Below are 15081 nucleotides of genomic sequence, written 5' to 3'. Positions count from 1 at the left end.
GGAGGCCAGAGAAAGAACACACAGAAGGGGGTCCTGCTAAGCACTCCGGAGCTATCTGGGGGTGGACTGAGCCCCTTACTGAGTATGCACAGCACGATGGGGGAGATTGCTCTGGTACCTGTAATCTGGACTGCAACAACTGTGATTAAAGATCTTGGGACTGCATCACACGGACTATGTGTTCATTACTGACTCCCTGCACTACAACCACCTTCATCCACTCACACTGCCCTGAAGCTACACTCCTCCTGTGGGGAGTAATAATACCATTGCTGCAAAACCACCAGCTTCAGAGGACTGTTCCGCAGCGGCGGCCCCTTTGGCCGCAATCCACAGGTGGCGTAGACGGACATTATAAAACCCATTTATACAAATTACCCTTGGATTGATCGCCCTGGGTCACGGACCGGGTCGCCTCCACAGTGACAACAACCTCCAGCGTCTACCGGCCCGGCTCTGGGTACCACACGGCCCAGGGGGCGCGTCATCTTCATAGGTCCCTGATCTGAGACCACTCCTGCAGCGTAATTTGCCCCACCTCTGGATCTCGTTGGCCCAGGCTATACATCAGAACGTATTGCACCAGGGCTTGTCAGTGCTGCCACAGTCGCTGCAACATGTGCAGAGTTGAATTCCACCATGTCGGCACATCGCATTTCAGCCGGTGAACTGGCAGGCCCAACGACTTCTGTAGAGATGTAAGTCGTTGAGCTGCGGGAAGCGAACGGCAGAAGTGAGCACACAGCGACCGTGCCCTCTGTAGAAGGCCATCTAGTCCGGGATAGTGGGCTAAAAATTGCTGGACAACCAGGTTCAACACGTGAGCCATACAAGGCACGTGTGTGACATTGCCCCGGCGAAAGCCCGCACCCAGATTTGCAGCATTGTCGCACACGGCCTTCCCTGGTTTCAGGTCCAGTGGAGAAAACCATTCATGAAACTGGGTCTCCAGAGCTGACCACAACTTCTCAGCTGTGTGACTCACATTTCCCAGACATTTCAAAGTAAACACTGCCTGATGCCGCTGAGCCCTGCTGCCAGCATAGTAAGGAGGTGTGCAGGATTCCTTCTGCACAGTTAGAAAGCAGGTGGCATTACCAGACAGGATTTGGGTGCAGGTGGAGGACCAAGAGGAGGTTGAGGAGGCAGAAGCAGTGGAGGAACTTTGAGATAAAGAGGATTGACGTACAACTCGTGGGGACGGCAAGACTTGGACAGCAGCCCCTTGTCCTGCTGTCACCATAGTTAGCCAGTGCCCAGTCAGCGACATGTAATGCCCCTGTCCATGCCTACTCGCCCAAGTGTCTGTGGTGAAATGCACCCTGTCACACACAGAGTTTCTCAAAGAAGCGGTGATGTTGTGTGCGACATGCTTTTGGAGCGCAGGCACACCTTTCTTTGAGAAGTAGTGCAGACTGGGCATCTGGTACTGGGGCACTGCGACAGACTTAAGGTCTCGAAAATCCTCTGTGTCCACCATTTGGAAAGGCAGCATTTCTGTAGCCAAGAGCTTGCAGATGGTGAAATTCAACCTCTTAGCTTTGTCATGGCTAGGAGGAAATGGTCTTTTACTTGTCCACATCTGAGGGACCGAGGGCTGGCTGTTGTGATTAGACGGGGTTGAGTAGGGTGTCCCCGGCAAACTTGCCGGTCTGTGAGGAAGATGCAGGCGGAAAAGTTAGGTTGCCTTGATCCAAAGGTGGTGCTCTCGATGTCGGAGAGCGCTCAACACCAGCTGGTGTTTCCACTTCCAAATGAAATGATGACCTGCCAATCACACTGGCTGTTGCGGGTAAAGAGGTGGCAGGTCTGCGTCCAAAAACATGTGTGACTGCTGTCCCCCCAGTGACAGAGAATGAAGAAGCCGCGAATGCACAAGATGGGGCAGACGGTGGTTGGCCCGGCTCGCTAGGCCGCATTGTAGCACACTGAGCTTCCCACTGCAACTTATGCTTCATATCCATGTGACGGTTCATGCATGAAGTACTCAAACTATGGATTTTTTGGCCTCTACTTAGCTTTTGGTGACAAATATTACAGATAACACGAGTTGGGTCATCCTTATCGATCAGAAAAAATGCCCAGGCTATGCAAGGCTTAGAGCCCATGCGACCTGAAGAGCCACTATGACTTGTGGTCAGCGGCAGAGTTGTGGTTGAGGATGCAGTTGTTGACGTGCTTCCAGTACTCCGTCTCTGTCCAGGAAGGCGCAACCTAACCTTGTCGTCAATAGCATCTGTGACGCCCAGCTGCGCTTGGTATCACAGATCCTAGAAGAGTGCATTGATGGAATCCTCCACAAGAGGCCCCCATAAACATTCACACATCTCCACCTTCCACCTCAGACCAACAGAGGGAGCCCGTTAGGGATATAAATGGGGAAGGTGGAGCTAGGCAGTTCAGTTCCTCTGAAGAGTTCCTGCAGTAGAGAAGCCTAAGAGAGGTCAGTCTGCAGTGGAGCTAAGTCTTGTCTAGAGAACTGAGTTAATAGTTCAGCTGTGGAGCACGAGGCTCCTGTTAGCTGGATTCAGGTAGCCCAGTTAGAGCTTAAGGTGTGCCGGCGCCATAAAATCTGTGAAGCGCCGCAAGCTGCCGTTAGTGTGTAAAGCCTAGTGAGGGCCAGAGCAGGCAGAAGGCGAGTAGAGAGTTAGTACATAGGGGGCAGAGGAGCTTAACCAGCTCACCCCGAAGCATTTACTGGACACCGGATCCGAGCTTACCGGGATCTCTATGACCCGGTAAGGCATAACCGGAATCCCTGGAGAACTACAAGTCCAAGAATCGCTAAGATGCTGATACGTAACAGGGCCAGGAGATGTTTAGGCCCCGCATACTGGGAGCGTGAACTCCAAGAGAAGGCCTTACCACAAGGTCAGCCAGCGCAGGACAGAGACAAAGTTAGGCCTAGCTCCAGGCAGGTCAGAAACTTACTACGCAGAGGCAAGAAACAGGAGGCCCTACACCCGCTCATTGGGGAGGATCCTGATATGCACCCTTCACCCTACAGTGCTCCGGGATGTGCCTGAATTTCCACCAGTAAAAGGTACTGAAGTGACTACTGAGTCCATTCCCGTTCTTGCTCTGACTCAGCTGGGTCTCGCCTGTCCTCCATTCCCCCTGCATACGCTTTTCTGAGGCTTATGAGGCTTAGCTGCACCTGTGGGGAACTATTCCATCGAGCTGCCTTATCAACGGCCTCAGTGGACTGCTGCAGCGCTGGTGCTTCTCACCAGATACCACAGGTGGCATCACAAACTCTTATAAAATTAACAATTATCCACCCTTTTAAAGAGTGACTCCAGGGTATGGGCCCGGGAGCCGACCACCGCGACATCCCAAAGTCCAGACAAAGGCACGGGTACTGAGTCATCCCCATCCCCTGGGCTAGTCACAACCTCCTCTACCTCCTCTGCTGACCTCATCGACTGGCTGACTGTGGGTTGACAGTAAGTGGGATCTACAACCTCATCATCATCACTGTTTTGATCTGCTACAAGCACTAAGGAAAGACAGGAGATCTGTCCCTACAATAGAACTAAACTGGATCCCTACGATGTAACGGGGAACCTGATCCTGCGATCAGACCCGCTAAAGTCCTCGGCTAGTCTGTACGAAGACCTATAGATGCAAGGGAGGGATCCCTACAAGAACTAGGCACTGGGATAAGTTGGACACCTCCTAGCAGAAATTGTAGCAGTAAAGACAAACACACAATATAGAACATAGAGGTCAGAAGACCTAGCAAAACTAACAGAGAAAGGTAACAGAGTACCAAGCTAGCTCAAGAGTAGAAAATACAATGAAGTCCAGCAAGGCCAGGAGGGCGGAGCCGGATTAAATAGGCAAAAATGGTCATGTGACCAGCAAACTAGAAAAAACCTAACAGGAGAGTTCTAACAGTACCCCCTCTTCTAAGAGGATCCTCCGGATCCCCTAGGACCGGGCTTATCAGGAAACCTCCTGTGAAATGCTCTGACAAGTCTGGAAGCAGAAACATCATCCGCTCTCACCCATGAGTTATGAAATGCTTTCACCGACAACTTCCCTAACAGATCAGTAGACATAAGAAGGAATCTCACTACTGCAGAATTGATTGCAGCTGGGCGAGGCTGGACCTTGTCTAGCACAGAGAGAGAGAGTTAACTCCCTCACTGCCGAAAAGCACAAAACACCAAAAACTCAGCTGCGAGAAGTCAGGCTGTGCAATCGTGACGATCTTCGTGGCGACACAACCATGACAATATTACTGGAGAAGGCAAATTATTCAATACTACCAAATTCAAATTCTCTTGATGAACACCATTAATAGTGAGGGGAAACTCACAGAGTAACACTCTTCAATGGAGAGCCATCAACAGAAACCACAGCAATAGGGGATGACAAAGGTTTAGGTTTTAATGTAAGTTTTTCCAAGAATCCCCCATCAATCACATTCAGAGTAGAACCACAATCCACAAACACCCGAAATTCAATTAATTCTTCCTGAGCAGCGGTAGTAGCAGATAGGAATACCCCCTTAAAATTTAAACAGGCAATACGTGCATAACTGACCATTTTTTTTTCTTTGTTCATACGAAGCACACAGTTCTTAATAAAATGACCAGAATTTCCACAATAGAAGCACAAACCTTCAGAAAACCTGTGGTCTTTTTCCTGAGAGCGGGGTGTCATCGCCCCAATCTCCATCGGCTCTCCTTTGTCAGCACAGACCCTCTCAAGACTTTGAGCTGATTTGGCAGAGGATTTACTCTCATTAACCCTTGCACGCAGTCTCCTGTCCACCCGTATAGCTAATTGCATAGCCTCCTGCAAGTTTCCAGGTGTGGGATAAGCAATCAGCAAATCTTTAACCCTTTCACCTAGCCCCGCAAGAAACAAACTTTTCAAAGCTGAATCGTTCCACCCCACCTGGGCAGACCACCGACGGAAGTGAGAACAATATTTTTCCACATTACCTGATCCCTGCCTCAAACGTCTCAATTCAGACTCAGCAGATGAGACACGATCAGGATCATCGTACAACAAACCCAAAGCAGAAAAAAAACTATCCACTGATCTAAAGCATGGATCACTAGGTTGGAGAGAAAAAGCCCATCCCTGAGGATCCTTGCGCAAAAGTGACATTATGATCCCTATGCGCTGTGATTCATCACCAGAGGATCCGGGTCTTAAACGAAAATACAATAAACAAGCATTTTTAAAAGAAAAAAAATCTTGTTGTTCACCAAAAAATAGATCAGGCAGACGTACCTTTGACTCTACAAAATGTGCTCCAGGGCAGCTACTCACGTGTTGTTGGAGCTCGGCCACCTCCAGAGAGAGTCCCTGCAAGCGTTGAGCCAAATCTTGAACCGAGACCATGATGGAAACTGGAGGTCTTTCCTTAGAGAAATTTTTTGGGCTGGACTTACTGTTATGATCTGCTACAAGCACTAAGGAAAGACAGGAGATCTGTCCCTACAATAGAACTAAACTGGATCCCTACGATGTAACAGGGAACCTGATCCTGCGATCAGACCCGCTAAAGTCCTCGGCTAGTCTGTACGAAGACCTATAGATGCAAGGCAGGGATCCCTACAAGAACTAGGGACTGGGATAAAGTTGGACACCTCCTAGCAGAAATTGTAGCAGTAAAGACAAACACACAATATAGAACATAGAGGTCAGAAGACCTAGCAAAACTAACAGAGAAAGGTAACAGAGTACCAAGCTAGCTCAAGAGTAGAAAATACAATGAAGTCCAGCAAGGCCAGGAGGGCGGAGCCGGATTAAATAGGCAAAAAATGGTCATGTGACCAGCAAACTAGAAAAAACCTAACAGGAGAGTTCTAACAGTACCCCCTCTTCTAAGAGGATCCTCCGGATCCCCTAGGACCGGGCTTATCAGGAAACCTCCTGTGAAATGCTCTGACAAGTCTGGAAGCAGAAACATCATCCGCTCTCACCCATGAGTTATCCTCGGGTCCGAAACCCTTCCAAGCGACGAGATACTGCAAACTCCCTCTATACCGTCTAGAATTTAGGATGCGGGAAATTTCATATTCCCCGTCCTCCACCACCGGAGGAACAGTGGCAGAGGCGTCACATCAGCTTTTTTCAACAGAGAAACATTAAACACCGGATTAATCTTCCAGGAGGTAGGAACCTCCAACCTAACAGCAGACTGGTTAACTATCTGAAGCACCTTAAAGGGCCCTACAAACTTGGGACCCAATTTTTTCGAAGGAATCCTCAATCGCAGATTCTTAGAGGACAACCAAACCATGTCACCAATAGCAAACAAAACCTCTTGCCGTTTCCTATCAAAGTACCTCTTAGATTTCTTGTTTGCCTCCTGAAAATTATCACGCACATCCGTCCAAACTCTCTCCAAATCACCGGAAAAACTCTCCTCCTCAGGCACAGCCGATACCAATTTGGAGAATGACCCAAATGACGGATGTCTCCCAGAACAACAAAAAAAAGGCGAACACCCAGCAGAAGAGGATGTATGGTTGTTAAGAGCAAATTCAGCAAGTGGCAGAAACTCAGACCACCCCACTTGATTGTCTGCCACAAAGCAACGCAAGAACTGCTCAACATCCTGGTTCTTTCTTTCTGTCTGGCCATTAGACTCAGGATGATATCCGGATGAAAACGACAAATGAACTCCCAACCTGTCACAAAAGGCACGCCAAAAACGAGCCACGAACTGAGGTCCCCTATCAGAAACAATGTCAGTAGGAATGCCATGTAGTCTGACAATTTCCTTGACAAAGGCCTTAGCAAGTGTCTTAGCGCAAGGCAGTTTGATGAAGGGAACCAAGTGACACATCTTGCTAAAACGGTCCACGACCACCCAGATGACCGTGAAACCTTCAGAGTTGGGAAGGTCAGTAATAAAGTCCATAGCCAGATGTGTCCAAGGTGCACTAGGAACCTCCAGAGGGCAAAGCAACCCCGCAGCAGGAGCATGCGAAGACTTAGATCTAGCACACACAGTACATTGATGCACCCACTTAATGACTTCCTTCTGCCGTCCAGACCACCAAAAACTGCGACCCACAAGTCTCTTGGTCTCAGAAATTCCTGGATGACCTGCCAACAGAGACTCATGACACTCAACAAACAAATCTCTCCTAAAGGTCCTAGGCACAAACAACCTCCCATGGGGAGTGTTAGATGGGGCATTCTCCTAAGCTTTAAGAATCTCATCCTCCAAAACGGAGTCCAAAGCAGCAATCACAACACCTTCTTGTAAAATGCTCTCCTCCTCCTCCTCAGCACTGACCATGGGAGAAAAGCTGCGAGACAAAGCATCCGCTTTAACATTCTTGGTACCCGGGATGTAGGTAATAGTGTTGAGCCACCCCCGTAGTGTTCGAGTTCGGTTCGGTTCGTCGAACACCCGTGTGTTCGCCGAACTGTTCGTCGAACACCGTTAAAACCAATGGCAGGCAAACAAAAACACATAGAAACACATAGAAAACACCTTCAAAGGTGTCCAAAAGCTGTCAAACTGCTCAGAAGACACAACTAACACATGGAAAAGTGACAAGTACATATAGTCATGCGAAAAGAAAAGAGGTGGAGGAGTAAAAGGAGGGGGAGACACAGATATAGGCATGTCATGCCCTTCTAAAATCCAAAATGTGAGAAGCCGACACGTTCAGTCCGCTCCTGCCCATGCCACCTCCGTGTCGCCGGGTTTGTGCCAGAGCCGCGGTGAACCCTGACGGCCAGCCCCCCTCTCCCTATACTGGTGCCTGTCCGCTGGTGGGTCGAGCGAGCCCCCCTGTGGTGGAGGCAGCTGTAAGCTTTTTAATTTAAATTGTCTCTCTAATTTGAATGAATACACTTTAAATCCATTTACAAGGATCTATTGGAGGGCAAGTCTCATGCCAGCAGCCGCGTAATTCCAGCTCCAGTAGCGTCCCCTAAAGCTGCTGCAGTTCAAAAGCTTTTATAAGGATCGAGCTCGGCTGTCCACCGCAAGGCATCCTACTGCCAGTCCCAGCCCCTATGCCTTGGGGTGCCTCCTGATGCTCTTCACTGAGTATCCCGTGGTCCCGAAGCATTTCCTTTGAAAAAATTAAGTGTGCAAACTACAGGTGGTGTAGCTTGCTTAACAGCCGGGATAATCCGCTGACTAGCAGACACTTCTACTAGGCACAAAGTATTTCCTGGGCTAGATGCAGTTAAAAATTTGTAATTAGATACTCTCGTTGGATGCTGAGAATGAATTCCATAGAGTCTCCTGGCACGCCATATATGATTCTCTTAAAAAGCTTGGGGTAGGGGTCTAGGGGACCCTTTTATAGCCAAAATCACGGCCCTGTATCACAATACGTCACCTAGGCTGAAGATAAATGGAACTGTAGCACCCTGAGGGCTCGGTTGCTACAGAGGTATTGCACCTCACCCAGAGGTGTGATATCTCACTCTCAGGTAAGGATGGAGTGTGGATCAGGACCCGACACCTGCATGCATTACACCACATTGCCGTGGGGCAGGGCGACCAATATGCCTCTGAGATGGGCATGACAGTCCATGTCCCTGGCTGGAGTGGGGGGAGGGAACACTGAGGAAGGGGAACCCTGTAGTGCAGGAGCAGGGAGGAAGCAGTTCCTGGGTGCATTGAGAAGGGAGTATAAAAGGTGGGCACCATCTTAGTTCAGTGCAGAGAAGTCTGAGCAGAAGTGGCAGGGAGCAGGGGCTCTGCATGAGCTCTGCTCCGGAGGCGGGCCTAGTAACAGAGGCCCAGGCCTGGAAGAGGGAGAAGGAAGGAAGAGGAGCAGAGAAGGCTCCAGGAACGAGGAATGAAGGGATCCCAGGGGTGCGGACGGGCGAGTCGCCACCGCACGCCCGAATCCACCTGCGTGGAGGGGTCAGGCCAAAGGGGGAGACCGGTCCCCGAAACTAGTGGAGGCAGGAAACGACCCTCAGCTAGAAACCGGAGGCTGTGACATTTTATGTGGCGCAGCCCCTCGCTACACCCGCTAGGAAGGCACCACATAGGGTCAGGGAAACTGACGCCAAGTTTACCAAGAGGAGGCCCGAGGCAGCCGGACAGAAGGGTTTGTAAGAAAGGCCAAACAAAGGACACACAAAGGGGATCCTGTGAAGCGCTCCAAAGTTATCTGGGAGTTGTCTGAGCCCCTCACCTGGTGAGCACAGTACGAAGTGGGCAGCCGTTACCTGCAGACGTGGTCTGGATAATAAGAACTGTGAGTAAAGGCTCTGGACTGCATCACTGACTCCGTGTCGTTACTGCTGCTGCCCTGCACCATCACCCCCATCCTCCGCATACACTGCCCTGAGGCTATACTCCTCCCGTGGGGAGTTATGCTACGCTCTGCTGCACCCACAACACCAGCCTCAGCGGTCTGCCCTGCAGCGGCGGTTCACTCTGACCGCAATCCACGGGTGGCGTAGTCGGACATTTAAACATCAAAACCACATAAATAGTTCCGCCACTGGTTTGACCACCCTTAGCCACGGAACCGGGTCGCCGCCACGAAGACTACAACCACCAGAATCCACCAAAAAGGGTCCGGCTCCGGGTGTCCCAAGGCCCAGGGGGTGCATCAGAACATTTTCATCACCTTTCACAATCACCAATGGACCAAGCAATGTGAACTGAGGTCTAAGATGGTAGACATGCAAGAAATAGGAGCATGTTCACACTAGCAAAAAGAAGCAAAACCTACAAAAGACAAAAATATATCTCATACCCTACCATCATTATATATAAATGTAAAGCAAAGTTGCATAATAAATATAGGGTACTTAGTGAACTATTTTTGATCAAAAAAAGTATACAAGCCTTCCCACCAGCGGCAAGGTGACCCTAAATTGGGACGGTACATATACTGCCTATATTAAAAACCTTACTGTATATCAAAGTTGAAGTAATGCATATAAAAGGGTAGACAAATAGGACCGGGTCCCAACTCCAGACCACCTAGGCCCGTGGTAGCTACATATATACCAATCAGCTCAACAAAGGGGATGCCACACCCTTAAATTGCACAGAATGCAAACAAGACAAAAAACCAAGCAATGTGAACTGAGGTCTAAGATGGTAGTCATGCAAGAAATAGGAGCATGTTCACACTAGCAAAAAGAAGCAAAACCTACAAAAGACAAAAATATATCTCATACCCTACCATCATTATATATAAATGTAAAGCAAAGTTGCATAATAAATATAGGGTACTTAGTGAACTATTTTTGATCAAAAAAAGTATACAAGCCGTCCCACCAGCGGCAAGGTGACCCTAAATTGGGACGGTACCTATACTGCCTATATTAAAAACCTTACTGTATATCAAAGTTGAAGTAATGCATATAAAAGGGTAGACAAATAGGACCGGGTCCCAACTCCAGACCACCTAGGCCTGTGGTAAGCTACATATATACCAATCAGCTCAACAAAGGGGATGCCACACCCTTAAATTGCACAGAATGCAAACAAGACAAAAAACCAAGCAATGTGAACTGAGGTCTAAGATGGTAGACATGCAAGAAATAGGAGCATGTTCACACTAGCAAAAAGAAGCAAAACCTACAAAAGACAAAAATATATCTCATACCCTACCATCATTATATATAAATGTAAAGCAAAGTTGCATAATAAATATAGGGTACTTAGTGAACTATTTTTGATCAAAAAAAGTATACAAGCCTTCCCACCAGCGGCAAGGGGACCCTAAATTGGGACGGTACCTATACTGCCTATATTAAAAACCTTACTGTATATCAAAGTTGAAGTAATGCATATAAAAGGGTAGACAAATAGGACCGGGTCCCAACTCCAGACCACCTAGGCCCGTGGTAGCTACATATATACCAATCAGCTCAACAAAGGGGATGCCACACCCTTAAATTGCACAGAATGCAAACAAGACAAAAAACCAAGCAATGTGAACTGAGGTCTAAGATGGTAGTCATGCAAGAAATAGGAGCATGTTCACACTAGCAAAAAGAAGCAAAACCTACAAAAGACAAAAATATATCTCATACCCTACCATCATTATATATAAATGTAAAGCAAAGTTGCATAATAAATATAGGGTACTTAGTGAACTATTTTTGATCAAAAAAAGTATACAAGCCGTCCCACCAGCGGCAAGGTGACCCTAAATTGGGACGGTACCTATACTGCCTATATTAAAAACCTTACTGTACATCAAAGTTGAAGTAATGCATATAAAAGGGTAGACAAATAGGACCGGGTCCCAACTCCAGACCACCTAGGCCTGTGGTAAGCTACATATATACCAATCAGCTCAACAAAGGGGATGCCACACCCTTAAATTGCACAGAATGCAAACAAGACAAAAAACCAAGCAATGTGAACTGAGGTCTAAGATGGTAGACATGCAAGAAATAGGAGCATGTTCACACTAGCAAAAAGAAGCAAAACCTACAAAAGACAAAAATATATCTCATACCCTACCATCATTATATATAAATGTAAAGCAAAGTTGCATAATAAATATAGGGTACTTAGTGAACTATTTTTGATCAAAAAAAGTATACAAGCCGTCCCACCAGCGGCAAGGTGACCCTAAATTGGGACGGTACCTATACTGCCTATATTAAAAACCTTACTGTATATCAAAGTTGAAGTAATGCATATAAAAGGGTAGACAAATAGGACCGGGTCCCAACTCCAGACCACCTAGGCCCATGGTAAGCTACATATATACCAATTAGCTCAACAAAGGGGATGCCACACCCTTAAATTGCACAGAATGCAAACAAGACAAAAAACCAAGCAATGTGAACTGAGGTCTAAGATGGTAGACATGCAAGAAATAGGAGCATGTTCACACTAGCAAAAAGAAGCAAAACCTACAAAAGACAAAAATATATCTCATACCCTACCATCATTATATATAAATGTAAAGCAAAGTTGCATAATAAATATAGGGTACTTAGTGAACTATTTTTGATCAAAAAAAGTATACAAGCCGTCCCACCAGCGGCAAGGTGACCCTAAATTGGGACGGTACCTATACTGCCTATATTAAAAACCTTACTGTATATCAAAGTTGAAGTAATGCATATAAAAGGGTAGACAAATAGGACCGGGTCCCAACTCCAGACCACCTAGGCCCGTGGTAAGCTACATATATACCAATCAGCTCAACAAAGGGGATGCCACACCCTTAAATTGCACAGAATGCAAACAAGACAAAAAACCAAGCAATGTGAACTGAGGTCTAAGATGGTAGACATGCAAGAAATAGGAGCATGTTCACACTAGCAAAAAGAAGCAAAACCAAGCTGGTGGGACGGCTTGTAAACTTTTTTTGATCAAAAATAGTTCACTAAGTACCCCATATTTATTATGCAACTTTGCTTTACATTTATATATAATGATGGTAGGGTATGAGATATATTTTTGTCTTTTGTAGGTTTTACAATCACCAATGGGACAAGGCAGGGATGTCCTCTGTCCCCTCTCTTATACATCCTAGTGACGGAGCACCTGCTCTCATCAATTCGCCATAACCCCAATATTAGGTGGATTGAGGCGGGAGGCACCGAGTACAAGTGCTCTCTATTTGCTGATGATGTCCTAGTATATATCACTCAATCACATATATCCATCCATGCTGTTATGGCTGAAATAGATCACTTTGTTACATGGTCAAATTTTAAAATCAATGCAGCGAAGTCTGAGGCCCTCGATGTCTCCCTCCCCAAATCCATATAGGATTCCATCCAGTCCAACTTTCCCTTTGCCTGGCCCTCACAGGGTATCAAATACTTAGGAATTCCTATTCATAGAGACCTCCCCCATCTATGTTATCTTAATTTTGGGCCCTTTATTGAACAACTCCATACAGACCACGGTTGGCAAGTTAGAACTGTAAGATTCACTACGTGAACCACTGGTGTTTTGTGGAAAAGCACATGTACACTGTGTTCCAAATTATTATGCAAAAAGTGTTCAGGAGTGATAAGGGAAGAATTTGTTGGTTTGTCAGTTAAACTCATTGATGGTGATGTGTGTCAGGGCTCTTTATATCACTGTAAGCAATTGCAGACACCTGTGCTAATTAGTTTGGCAGGTGTGTCCAACGAAAGGCAAGACTACTTAAGAAGGCTGTCTCACATTATTAAGCAGCCTACATTTTCTGCCAAAATGGGAAAGAAAAAGGATGTGTCGGCTGCTGAGAAGCAACAAATTGTGGAGTGTTTAGGTCAAGGCATGACTACAATCAACATTGTGCGATGATCAGGATGAAGTGTCTTGGCAATCAAGAAGTATGTAGCTGATTCACAGTACACACGTGTGCGTGCTGATAAGGGCAAATTGAGGACTCTTTCCTACAGGCAATTACGTCAGGTTAAAAGAGCAGCGGCAAAAAAGCCTTGTCATAGCAGCAGACAAGTTTTTGAAGCTGCTGGTGCCTCCAACGTCCCCCGAAAAACAAGATGCAGGGTCCTTCAGAGGTTTGCAGCTGTGCATACGCCATCCTGTCGACCTCCTCTATCCACTTCACACAAGCAGAAACGGCTCCAGTGGGCCAAACATTACATGAAGACTGATTTCAAAACTGCTTTGTTCACGGATGAGTGCCGTGCAGCGCTCGATGGTCCAGATGGATGGAGTGGAGGATGGCTGGTTGATGGATACCCCACGCAAACACGGCTACAGCGCCAACAAGGAGGAGGTGGAGTAATGTTTTGGGCTGGAATCATGGGGAGAGAGATTGTCAGCCCCTTTAGGATCCCTGAAGGCGCTAAAGATGAACTCCATAATGTATGTGGATTTTCTCAAACAGCACTTCCTGCCATGGTTCAAGAAGAAGAACCGTGTATTTCACAGCAAGATCATTTTTTTGCATGATAATGCACCATCTCATGCTGCACATAAAACTTCTGCATCTCTGGCTGATATGAGCATAAAAGGGGACAAACTTATAGTGTGACCCCCATGCTCCCCTGACCTCTACCCCATTCAGAACCTCTGGAGCATCATCAAAAGGAGTGTCTATGATGGCGGGAGGCAGTTCACATCTAAGCAACAGCTCTGGGAGGGTATTCTGTCCTCATGCAAAACAATTGAAGCAGAAACCATCCAAAACCTGACAAATTCAATGGACGAGAGAGTTCAGAAGCTCCTTTCGAACAAGGGGTCCTATGTGAAAATGTAACATCACCTAGAATAAAGTTTTGAGTTGAAAACTGTTTGATTTCAGTTTCTAATAACCTGCTAATGCTTATAATTTCAAAAATCACCATTTTTTTGGTCTTTATTAAAATGAAAAGGTTGATCGAAAAGTTTGGGGGATCTAAGAGTGTGGCAACCCAGTAGTCATGATTACTTCGGATTCTGACAATATGAGGGTCATGTTGCAGGTAGTGCAGCAAGAAGGCACTTATGTGTCTTGCGCATCTCGGAGCCCCAAAATTATTTTCCGGGCTAGATGCAGCTACAAATTATTATTAATTTTAAATCTGGTGGAGCTTAGTATAGATGGCCTAATAGGATCAGTGCTGCACACTGCTACAAAGCCCAAATTATTTTCCAGCCAAGATACAGATAAACATGATTAGTAATTTGATAGCTTAAAACAGTTGGTAGGGTGATTTTAACCAATCATCAAGCTTTTACTCTCCCCAGGATGACACAGGGGTAGAAAAGTCGTTTCGGATCCATGATTTGTTCATCTTTATGAACGTGAGTCTGTCTACATTATCAGTGGAGAGCCGCGTGCGCTTATTTGTCAGCACACCACCAGCAGCGCTGAACACACGTTCAGACAGAACGCTGGCTGCGGGGCATGACAAGATCTCCAAGGCGTAAGTGGCTAGCTCCGGCCATTTATCCAGATTGGAAGCCCAAAAAGAGCAAGGGTCCAGTGACACAGTCATGGCTTCAATGTTTACTTGGAGATACTCCTGTACCATCGTCTCTAGGCGTTGACTATGTGTCAGACTTCTTGTCTCCTGTGGCCTTGCAAAGGATGGGCTAAAAAAGTGGTGAAATGATTCCGCAAAATTTATGTTACCAGCAGATACTTTGGTTCTGTTACGGTTTGAGTGCTGAACACTTGACGGTCCCACGGTTGGCAGGTTGGA

The sequence above is a fragment of the Phyllobates terribilis genome, unplaced genomic scaffold, assembly GCF_046119375.1.
Source record: "Phyllobates terribilis strain yellow unplaced genomic scaffold, ASM4611937v1 Scaffold_3__8_contigs__length_932513732, whole genome shotgun sequence".
In the NCBI taxonomy this organism is placed as follows: Eukaryota; Metazoa; Chordata; class Amphibia; order Anura; family Dendrobatidae; genus Phyllobates; species Phyllobates terribilis.
Note: the sequence above shows the minus strand (reverse complement) of the source record.